Source organism: Pygocentrus nattereri, chromosome 23 (genome assembly GCF_015220715.1).
Source record: "Pygocentrus nattereri isolate fPygNat1 chromosome 23, fPygNat1.pri, whole genome shotgun sequence".
Taxonomy (NCBI): Eukaryota; Metazoa; Chordata; class Actinopteri; order Characiformes; family Serrasalmidae; genus Pygocentrus; species Pygocentrus nattereri.
The window spans coordinates 9,980,268-9,991,258 of record NC_051233.1 but is presented as its reverse complement, the minus strand read 5'-3'; the positions used below and the strand labels follow the sequence as shown (position 1 = coordinate 9,991,258).

At 41.6% G+C, this 10,991-nt stretch overlaps 1 protein-coding gene across 2 annotated transcripts in view; it reads left to right on the top strand.

Annotated features, from left to right (window-relative positions):
- The first annotated feature begins 1,447 nt into the window (after positions 1 to 1,447).
- fam222ba (family with sequence similarity 222 member Ba) overlaps positions 1,448 to 10,991 on the top strand; it is a 108,620-nt gene continuing 99,076 nt past the window's right edge. Inside the window, exon 1 of one of the 2 annotated variants that reach the window (XM_017714865.2) lies at positions 1,448 to 1,577. The gene's annotated coding sequence lies outside the window, so the exon portion shown is untranslated. Of the gene's footprint in view, positions 1,578 to 3,624; positions 3,830 to 10,991 lie in introns of those variants that run through there. The other variant, XM_017714866.2, reaches the window with a different exon arrangement.

The following is a 10,991-nucleotide window of genomic DNA, read 5'->3' as shown; positions in this document are numbered from 1 at the left end:
TCTTTACCAATAGAATGGGACGCTCTGGAGCAGCTGCACATGAGCCTAAGATGCCCGTATTCAGTGCCATGTGTTGGCCAGAGGAGTATAAAGTCCCCTAGCACTGGACTGTGGAGCAGTGGAATTAGGTTCTCTGGAGTAATGAAGCTCCATCCAATACATTTGGGATGAATAGGAGTCATCCAGCACTAAATAGTACCTGACTTTACTAATGTTCTTGTGGCTGAATGCAATCAAATCCTCACAACCATGTTCCTCCATCTAGCGGAAAAAGCCTTGCCAGTAGAGTCAAGGCTGTTACTGCAACAAATAGGGGCAAAGTCCCTATGGTGGGGTGGTTGTTGGTTGTTGGGGGGAATGGAAGAACAGACTCACTTTTAAAGCGGCGACTTTTGCAAAGTGCCACGAGTAAACTGCCAAGATGTAAACAAAGTGTTTTGATGTGAAATGCACCATGAAATGGTTATGAATAAGTGATACTTTTTTTTTTTTAATCCCACAACCGGTGAAATTCCACCTCCGCATTTAACCCGTCCATGAAGTGAAACACCACATACACACTAGTGAATAAACACACACTAGGGGGCAGTGAGCACACTTGCCTAGAGCGTTGGGCAGCCCTATCCAAGGCGCCCATGGAGCAATTGGGGGTTAGGTGTCTTGCTCAAGGACACCTCAGTCATGGACTGTTGGTGCTGGGGATCGAACCGGCAATACACTGTCTGATGCCTGAGACATTGTTTTACGATAGTTTTGAGATAAACATTTTTTTTTAAATACATTGATGGTGGAAAGGTTCTTGCAGGGCTTAGTAAGGAAAATAGTCCCCAAAGAAAACATATTATTTTCACATTTATCGGTCTTTTAACACTATAGACATTACATGTAAAAGCCCAGAAGACACATTTACGTCACAGGTCACTTTGAATGACGAATCAAATGGGTATATTTGTGTTGGTCCTTATACTCCTGGTTTCCATCACTGCCATTGTAAAGAAGTGTGAGATGTTAGGTTTCTCTACTTTGCACATCAAAACACTCAGAACTTTGTTTACATCCTAATGACTTAATTTTTCTGCAATTTTTAAATAGTGATAGAATTATCCTTTAATACCCTACATTTAATTGGAAACGGGTCAGCAGATGTCTACAAACTTTTGGCCATGTAGTGTACATCAGTAAGGGAGCTTCATTCACAGTTTACATGAATTTAGCCTCCGGGTTCAGGCTACAGCAGAAAAAAAGCGAACTGTATCAGGCTTATCGGCCTTTTAGGCGGACATATTATTAAAGATAATTAAAGAAAACGTAGGTCTGAAAGGTCAGTAAACAGGTACTTTTTGCTCAGGCGACGTCGAGACGCACCTGAAAACATGCAGCGTCTAAAATCATGGCTGGTTGTCGCTGTGAGAAACGCCGCAGTGCGCATGCGCTGCAGACAGCAGCAGTGATTCGGCAACGAGAGCAACAACACGGAGGAGAAAACACACACACACACACACACACACACACACTGCACCTGTATAGCAGACCATCACGATGTTTTGAGCCGCGTACGTTGCCGTTGTCCACGGAGAGTGAGTATTGCCTTCATCAATTATAGTGGCTTTATTATCGCCGCTGTCCAACTATTTTTACCACTGGGTATCAACAATGGAGTCAGCAGCTCTTTCTGCGCTATCAACGTTACTAGAAAGCAGGCGAGTTAGCTTGCTAGCTTGCTGACCTGCTAGATTTTAGTGCAGGCTGGGCAAAAGATATATGTGGAATGACGAAGCTGAACTTAGCTTCTCTTCCGCCGGCTTCTTATTGGAATTTTACGTTCCACCTTAAACGTCGCAGCCGTTACAATGTAGCTAACTGCTGCGCCCTTTAAGGTGGAACGTAGAATTCCACTAAGAAGCCAACTTCATGCCACTGAATGCACAGTCTGTGGGCAGTGCATGCTGCTCTATTCTCGCACAGCCTATCCAACGTGGTGTGCTGCTCTAATCCTTGAGAAGACGTGTATGTATAGCCTGAAAAGTGGAGTTACAGGCTTATAACTTCATTATTACAGTTGCATTCTGCTTGGCAGGTGAACTGTAACTACACGTTGTTGCGAGATTCTTAGTTATATAATATTCAGAAGAAACTTGCACAACATTATACATTATGTAAGTGCTCTGTGCCTATATATAGGTGTGTTTAGAGAGGTAGATGCAGAAGAAGGTGCAGTTCTGTTTCTATGAAGCTTTCTCTCTCTGCAAAATTTTTTTTTTTGCATGCTGTGCTAATAAGACAGCATTTCCAGACGATAGTGTTAATCTAATGGCTGTTTATCCCAGCGCCTTTAGGCAGGTTGACAGGCACAAGCTGTGCTCAAATAAAGTCGCATTTCATTCTCTGAAGAAGAAGAAAGCAAGCAAGGAAAAAAAAACATTCATCGTCATGACCTTTGCTGAATATCAGAGCCGTTGTTTCAAAATGTCACTGGGGATCTGTGTGCCGAGTGCAGGGTTTTGAAGCTGGGCGTTTTGACAGCCGACAGCAGAATATCTGCTGGGGAAAAAGTTTTTTTTTCCTAGAAGAATACTTAGCTGCTTATGTAAACTGGACTTTAGATTAGGGATTGCTTTAGTAGAGTAATGATTATTGTTAGGCTGCATTTGCATCACAGCTGCGTTTTCCAGTTTCTCAGGCAAAAATGTGTCGTCATTCTGCAAGTCTGCTAAATAGTATTAGCACAGTATTTTATTACATTGTCAGGACTATGGTATTACTTTTTATGCACAAAAAAATATTGTGCAAAGCTATGGCATTCCTTAATGTTGGCTAATATATCCATTACTTTGCTGCTAGTGCTGTTAATCTAGGACAACAATTCAGAGACATTATTTCAAGTCTTTAAGTTATGTGCATGGGGCTTCGTTTGTGCAGCCCACTGCACAAGCAGAATAGCTTCTAGGTGAGAGTAGTTTTTAGGAGAGTAGTTGGCTGCCTCCATGAATTATGTCAGCTGTTTGCTTACCTTAGCAGCTAGACCTTAGATTAGGTTGGTTTTAGTAGATTAGTGCTTGCAGTTGCATTCTCAGGGTTATAACGGGCTGAAATATGCCAATCCTGCAAGGCTGCAGGATATAATCATTAGAATATTGTTGTTACATAGTTAGGACGCTGTTATTACGTTGTTATTACTGTGCGAGGCTGTTTCATTCATTATATAGGATAATGGGAACTAAGCTGCTATGTTGCTCGTGTTTATTAATCTAGGACTCTTACCTCCATGAGTATTTGAAATGCGTGGCTTCGATTATGCAGCGAGAAATCGTTTTTCTATATTTATACGAAACGTTAATGTTATGTATTTTCACATGTTTTTAACTCTCACGCTGTTTCGAGCGAAACGGGTCGGCAAGGTAACAAAGGGGCTGACGTCATGCACCGCATCCGGCCGCGTGACTTCCACCACCGAAGCCCCGCCCCCGTGCACTGTGAGAACGCCGTCTGATTGGTAGAGAGCGCGGGCGGGTGCCGCCTCCTCCGAGCTCTGTCCAATCGGAACGCGCGTAGACGAAAACTTCCGCGCTGACGTAGCTCGGGGGCGGGGTTTGGTGTTTGAAGTAGAAGGGCCGGAGTCGCCGCTGCCCGGACCGGAGACGGAGCTGCCTGCTTGCCAGCCTGAGGTGACTTTCTCCCGCTGGACGTGTGGATTTTCTTGCCCCCCCTGCTTGAAATTTCTGCTTCTGCTTTGGATTTTAACCATGCCGCTGAGCGACGGGGACCTGTGCTAAATGTACACGTAGAGCTTTTTCGTCGAATGTCCTCCGTCTGCCGTCTGGACCGCGGGGTAAGGCGAGCCTGGGGTTTTGTTGTGGAGCTTTCAAGCAGCCAGCCGTATTGTCTACTCCTGTAGCCCATATGTGGTGCTGTGCGCCGGGCGTTTTTCATCCGTAGAGCCGTTTTCCACTCTGTCACATTGATGAATAACGTTCATTACGCTTTGGCCTGAGCACTAATAGCCTAATCGCTTTTATAATTTTTCTCACAGGAATGTAATGTAGGTTGTATAGGTTATCACTGCTTATAAAAGTTGTATGGGCTACTGACAGTTGATAATGAATGTCGCTGAAACTATGTATAGAAAAAAAATTATGTGTGTGGCCATATGCATGCACGTATAAGTATGTGTGTATACATGTAAATATATGTGTATATATGTACACATGCATACACACACAGAGCTGGGCAATATCATATATTTATCATTATTCGTTATAAATTACATCATAATATGGCACAGTAAGCATAGTGTGGACATCATCAGTACTTGTTTAATTAACCAGACAGTATATTTAGTCCTGTTTAACTGGATTTAGTGCAGCACAGTATGTGAAATGCTGAAAACACGTAATTGAATTCATAGCTTTTGATAGTATTTTTAAAACATGGCGCTACTTTGTTTGTTCTAACTTATCATATGTTGAGAATGTCATCATATGTATCGTGAAAGCGTCTTGAAGTATTGTGATATTACATTGTTTGCCACATGGTCCACCTCTAATACAGAGGCAGCGTTTGGACTCCAGCAGAGCTTTATCGTTCTCGTACAAAGTATTGGTGGCAGTGCATGCCATTCAACATTAAACGAAGCATGAATTTCAAGCAGGCTGTCGTGTACTTCAGGGCTTTTCTGTTTTTCTCCCCTCCTCTCTCCCTCTGACTGTCTCTCTTTAGAGTTTTGCATTGACATTATGTCCTCTTTCTGTGCCCCTGAGCACTGACGGTTCTTTAAAAGTAGTTTTCTCCGCACAGCTGCAGAGCGCTCGCTTGATTTACTCCACATCTTCTACTCATGTTCTGCTCACTGCCATGTTTTTGCTTAGGCTGTCCAATAGCCCAGAGCTTTGGCATTTACTTCACTGTTATTTTTTTCTTAACGTGGTTGCTCAGCCTCCTGTCGCGCCCTACATTTTCCAAAGAGTGGCTAATGAAGTTTCAGGCCGTAGGTCTCCTATTCTCAGCACAATTAACGAGTCATGTTGACGTCTGGGTGTAATGTTTGGCTTCCCAGTGAAAGGCCATTATGTGATTTGGCAGTTCAGATGGTGGATAGTGATACTGATATCTTATCTCTCTATGTATATGTGTGCATTAAATAGTTATTAGGCGCTTGGTCTGAAGGTTGTCTAATCTGTTAGGGGCCATATTTGGGGATCAAAAATTCACCTGCTGTCTTTTGCTCTTTGGGGAAAAACGGTTTTGGTAGTCTGAATGGAGCCTTTTGGGGTTTGTAATTGAGTACCACTGACCAGCTGCTCTATGCTGCTCTTTTGGAAATAATTCATTTTTGATTTGTAGTCTTGAAGTCTTGGTCTGCTTGTGGACAGGTGAGACTATTAGAGGACATAACTAAGGCCCAAGAACTCACCTGCCCCGTGTTGCTCTTTTGCATAGCAGCTGTTTTCAGTAAGTGGTTATGTATTGTAATCTTGATGTAAAAGTCGTCTTCTATTGTACACACAAACCTGTTCGGAACGAAAATTCACCTTCTTCGTGCTGCTCTTTTGGCCAGCCATTGATTGTAGTATTTATTGTCCTCTTGTCTTTAGGTGGAATCCGTTTGTACAAGTAAACCTGTTGAACGGCTTAATTGGGGTCTAATTTGCTTTCATTGTGTGCAGTTTTTCATTTATAGTAGCCTGTTTATTATTGAAGAGCTGTTTGGGACTTTTGGGAGGAACCAAAAATGTTTCCTTTTGGACACCATTGATCATTGTATTGGAGGACCAGTACTGACTTGCTCTTTGCTGCTGTTTTGGAAAACAGCAGTTTTGATTATATTGAAGTTTTGATTATATTGAAACACACCTGCCTTCTAATGCTCTTTTTTGGAAACCAACAACAACAAATGTATTATTGTTTGACATATTGGTCTGAACCTTGCCTCGTTTTGGACAAGACAAGCAAGAGGATCATAATGGAGAACCAGAAACTCACCTGTTCCATGTTCACTTATTTTGATTTATAGTATTTATTGAAGCCTTGTTTTGAACATAGTCTCCTCTTATAGAAACAGACCTGTATTGGACCACAAAACTCACCTGCTTCAAGTTACTCTTTTGTAAAGAAGCTTTTTTTTATTTCTAATGGTTTTGGTTTCTTGGTCCATAGCAGAATCCTTTTGGACAAGGAAAACTAAAGAGGTTCATAACGGATGGGCCAAAAATATATTTTTTATTTGGACATTTTAAGACATTTGAGGCTTGTAATTGAGGACCAATACTTAACTGATCAATGTTGCTCTTTTGGAAAACAGTGATTTTTATTTTATTTTATTGAAGCTTTGGTTTGACGATGGTCTCCTTTTTTATGTTTTTGTACACAAAAGATCTTAAAACCACACCTACTTTTTGTTGCCCCTTTTTAGGAAAGCAACTTAAAGTCCTATTTTTGACACACTGGTTTGAATCTGTCCTCTTACTTGTCCAAAATGAGGCTCACGATGTAGGAACAAAAACTCACCTGCTCCATGTTCAGTGTTTTTGATTTATGGTCTTCATTGAAGTCTTGGTCTGAATGTAGCCTCCTCTTGTAGAAACAGACTTGTATGGGACCAAAAAACCTCTTTTGGAAAGCAGCTTTAGTGGATTTGTAGTCAATTGAAGTATTTGTGTGCCTTCGGTGCCACAGTACTGTCAGCGTATCTGAGTCCTGGAAGTGCCTTCTCCAGAGCAGCCGTTGAGTAACAATGAGATCATTATGGGCCCGGGTGCGGCCCCGCAGAAAGAGCCTCTGTGTTCCGATGGTGCCCAAGCGCTGAGCGCAACAATGCGAGGCAACCTACTAATGCATGCGCTAATTACCAAGTGCCTCCGTGTCCGTGCGCTGAGGGCTCGTGGCTGAGTTTGTCTTTTAAGTGCTTTATTGTGTTTAATTGACCTGCCTGCTCAAAAGCATAACCAGCTAAAGGGGCAAATAAAGGGAGCGCGGGCTTATTTCAGCGTGTTTGTTGTTAATGTTTTTTTTTTTCTCCTTTTTTCGGTGAAGCACTCCAAGCTGGCAAAGCACTTCAGTAAATATTAATTAGAGTCTTTGTGCATTTGTGTGCGTGCCTCCGTGTTTGTGTGTATCTGCGTGGGCAAGGCAGGTTCAGAGCAAAAGGCAGCCGTTAATGTGTATGCATGGCAGAAATCCCAAACCTGTTAATCTGTTCTTTATGAATGCCATAAATGTATCTCGTTCCCGCCGCGGAGCTTTTTTGTATGCCTTGCTGCATTTTACAGCCTTGGCTCTTACGTTTTAAAGTGCGCCAAGGGTACAGCGGGGCGAGACGAAACGGATGGAGAGGGAGCAAATGTGTCAATACATTTCTGTCTGGGTGATTGTCATTGAACAGATGTTTCCAATCAAGTCTTAAAATAAGTTCTGGCTTACTCAGGCTGAGCGAGCATGTGTGAGAGAGAGGGGGAGAAAATGAAAGCGTGGCGAAAGTGTCAGAGGGCCACGATACTGTGCCGTCGTGTAATTTTATATTCTGGCAGTTGGATCATGACCTCTGACAGCGCAGCTCAGAGACAGGTTGTAAATACAGATAGTAATTGCTTAGAGGGAGAGGGCGAGGGAGATAGAGCAGGAGAAGGAGAGGGAGAGAGAGCGCAAGGGCAAATTACTTTCAGGCCCATCGCACAAGATAAGTGAATTTGAGACTTTTTAGAGCCGGGAGAGGGATGAGTGGAGCGAGGTCAGAATGGACAGATTACTGGCATGGCTCTGAGGATGAGGGGCAGTTCACGGGTTGATGGCCCCCCGCTTCAGACTCCAGCCTCATTCATCACCAAATTACACCCTGCCAATACAAACAAGCGGCCGCATTCGCATGGAAAAACACGAACGCAATACAAACAGGATGCACAAACAGCTGCTCATACGCTGGCTAAAACGTATTGACATGCAGCTAACATGCACACACCCACACTTTCCAAGTAATGAAGAGCAACCTGACTAACATATCTTCCCAGGGATCTAAATGTAGCTATACCTAGACCTGTATTTTGCTTTGGATTGACTGACTGCATGACTGGCAGTTTAATACATTGTTTACCACAGGATATACTTTCAAATTCAAGAGTTTTCTAGCATGATGCTTTTGAGTTGGAGGTTGGCCAGGGCTGTGTTTGTTTGTTGTAAGTAGGCTCGTAACTTACTTTTATTAGTTCTTAAATAATCTACTGATTATTTTGACTAAAGATGGGAAGATTGTCTGGAATTGGGTGATTTTTGCCATAAATATGCAATCATCCGCTATTCCTTTCTTTTGGCTCATACTGGGAGACGATCAGTGAGTGTGTTTACATACACTTAATAATCTCATCGTAATCGGGTATCTCCAATTATTCAAATGGTCATGTGAACAGCATCATATTCTCATTTCTTAGTTCAGAGTAAGGTCTAGAAATCTGATTGAGAAATCTGATAAAGAGAGCTGGATTTTAGTTCAGTAATCAGATTTCTCAGTGTATATAAACTCCTACTCTGATTTCTTTCAGATTTCTCAGCGTGCGCATGTTCGAAACAGACCGCAGCACCAGAAACAAGCAAGCGGCGTTACCACAAGATGACAGCGAAACACTTGGAGTGATACTGAAACCAAAAACATGTTTGATGAAATTAAATATTTAAATGTTTAATATTTGTCATCATCTAGATGATGTATGTTCATATTTTCAGCTTAAGTGGCATGCTGTTTTAAAAAAAAGTGGCATGAGATCTGAGTTTTGCATTATGTTTAGGTGAGTTTATTGCCTGGTTGCAAAGCAGAAATCCGATTTCTATCTGACTAATGTAGACCTGGAGTTTCCACATTATCTGATTACTCAAGTTCATGTAAACGTATTGATCCAAGTACTGACAAAAGCAAATTATCTGCAGTTATCAGGTTATTAAGTGCATGTAAACGCACTCAGCGAGGCAAACCATGGTACAAATTTTGCTGCATGTGCTGAATGTTTTTGTCAGTCTGGCAGTATTATTTACAAAGTCTGAAAAATGAATGTGACTCATGAAGGAAGCTGTTTTAGCATTATTAACCAGACACAACACTTTGGAGTACATCATTTGACTGAATACACTGAGCATCCGAAGCCAGCATAACTAGAGAAGATGGATAATACAACATCAAACAACAAGCTACCAAACTGTGGAAAAATATTTTATCTTGCTGCTAGAATTGAATTGTCAAAAGGTTTGTGAGATTGCATTATGCCTGAGTTTGTTGCAACAATCGTTTAATAGTTTAACTTGCTGCTATGTGTAAAATAGTAAAATTGAAAAAAAGTTATATAAGGAATATAAGGACTGTTAAACCAATTTAAACCATGTTTAGTGTTTTTGCTTGGATAGTTAAGCATCACACCATCCCGCCCCCACCCCTGGTTGGAATCTGTGTTGACCATCTCAAATTTTCACCATTAATTGAGTAATCAAAGTTTTTAAAAATGGTGAAACAGTAAAAACAAACCATTCGTAGCCTTTCAAAGATTCAAAGTGCCCAACTGGAAAAAATAAACAGGGTTAAGGGCAAATAAAGGGTTAAGGGCATAAAATCTGCAGTCATATCTATATCAACAGATAAAAGGTTATTGACACTCGATAGATGATTAGCCTTGAGCAGTAGTTCAAACTGATGTTTAATAACACAGTTATGATGCCCAAGAACAGGATAAGGTGTAGGAGATGCTGGTCCATGGTGCTGAAATGTGCATTTTTTCCACTACATTTGCAACTGTCTAGAAATAAATGTTACACTTCTCTGGATCTGCTAATCCAGGCAGGTTTAGTCCCCATTTCTACATTTTGTAAGTATGTACATATCAGCACGAGACACGTGTATGTGAAAAAAATCATAGCATTGGAGTATTGGCGTTGAACTGAATTTGCATATTGATGCATCCCTTATAAAACACTGTATGGCGAAAATGCACATAAATGGGCTTGTCCATCAAGGTTTATTTCTTACTGTAATTAAGAATTTAAAACATACATTGTAATCATTAAAATTCCTGATTTAATTAGTGATTACACCAAAGAGTGAGATAAATAGTACATTTTAATTGATTATTATTTCAGATTGTAGTACTCGTGACAGCCCTGTATGTTCTGTTTGGATGAACTGACTGACTGCTTGCTTGGTGGCACATTTGTTTACTGTTTTCAAATTGAAGAGGTTTCTGTCATGATGCTGTGAAGTTTGACCCCAGAAGGAGGCAGAGGCTGTTTTTGTTGGTAATTTGAAAATCTGGCAGGTCATTTGATAATATTCAGTGTGAAGAGGTGTCTATAGTTTATGACCCAGATGAACAAATACAACAACAAAGTTTTCCTCTCAGACCCTGTTTTGAATGTTTCTTTCCTCTGAGGGTTATGTAACTTGTTTTATTTTGCTTGACAGGAAACCTTATCGAGGTTACCCCTCCATAGTTTGAATTTCTAGTGTCTGTGTGTGTGTGTGTGTGTGTGTGTCTGCATTTGCACAGCTGTTTTCCAGAGTGATCCAAGGGGAGAAGAATGCATGGATGCCTGTCTTTCTCTTTACTTTGCCTACCTTAGGGAGTCCTCCGGTTAAACGCTTTGCTGTTAGCCCAGGCCACACATGCATATGGCAGTTACACCTTTAGATACATGCAGGCAATAAAACTGTAACTGAGGTCCCATTCATCTTTCATCCCAGTAAGAGCAACATGTATCTCTCCTTTATTACTCACTCGCATGTGGTCTCCTACTTATACTTTCTTCAAACAGAGAAGAAGAAAGTTATTGAAAGTTTAAAGTCTGTGAATCCTCCAGATGCAGGGTTCACATTGGCTGGCTTTATGGATATCCAGGAGCTATGAGAAAAACCCAGATCGGAGTGGACCAGGGAGGCCAGACGGGCCGTATGGTTTTGCCGCAGTGCTTTGGGCCGGCTTACTGGCCTGGATTGGGCTAACGCAGCTGCTGGCGCACCCTGTTTG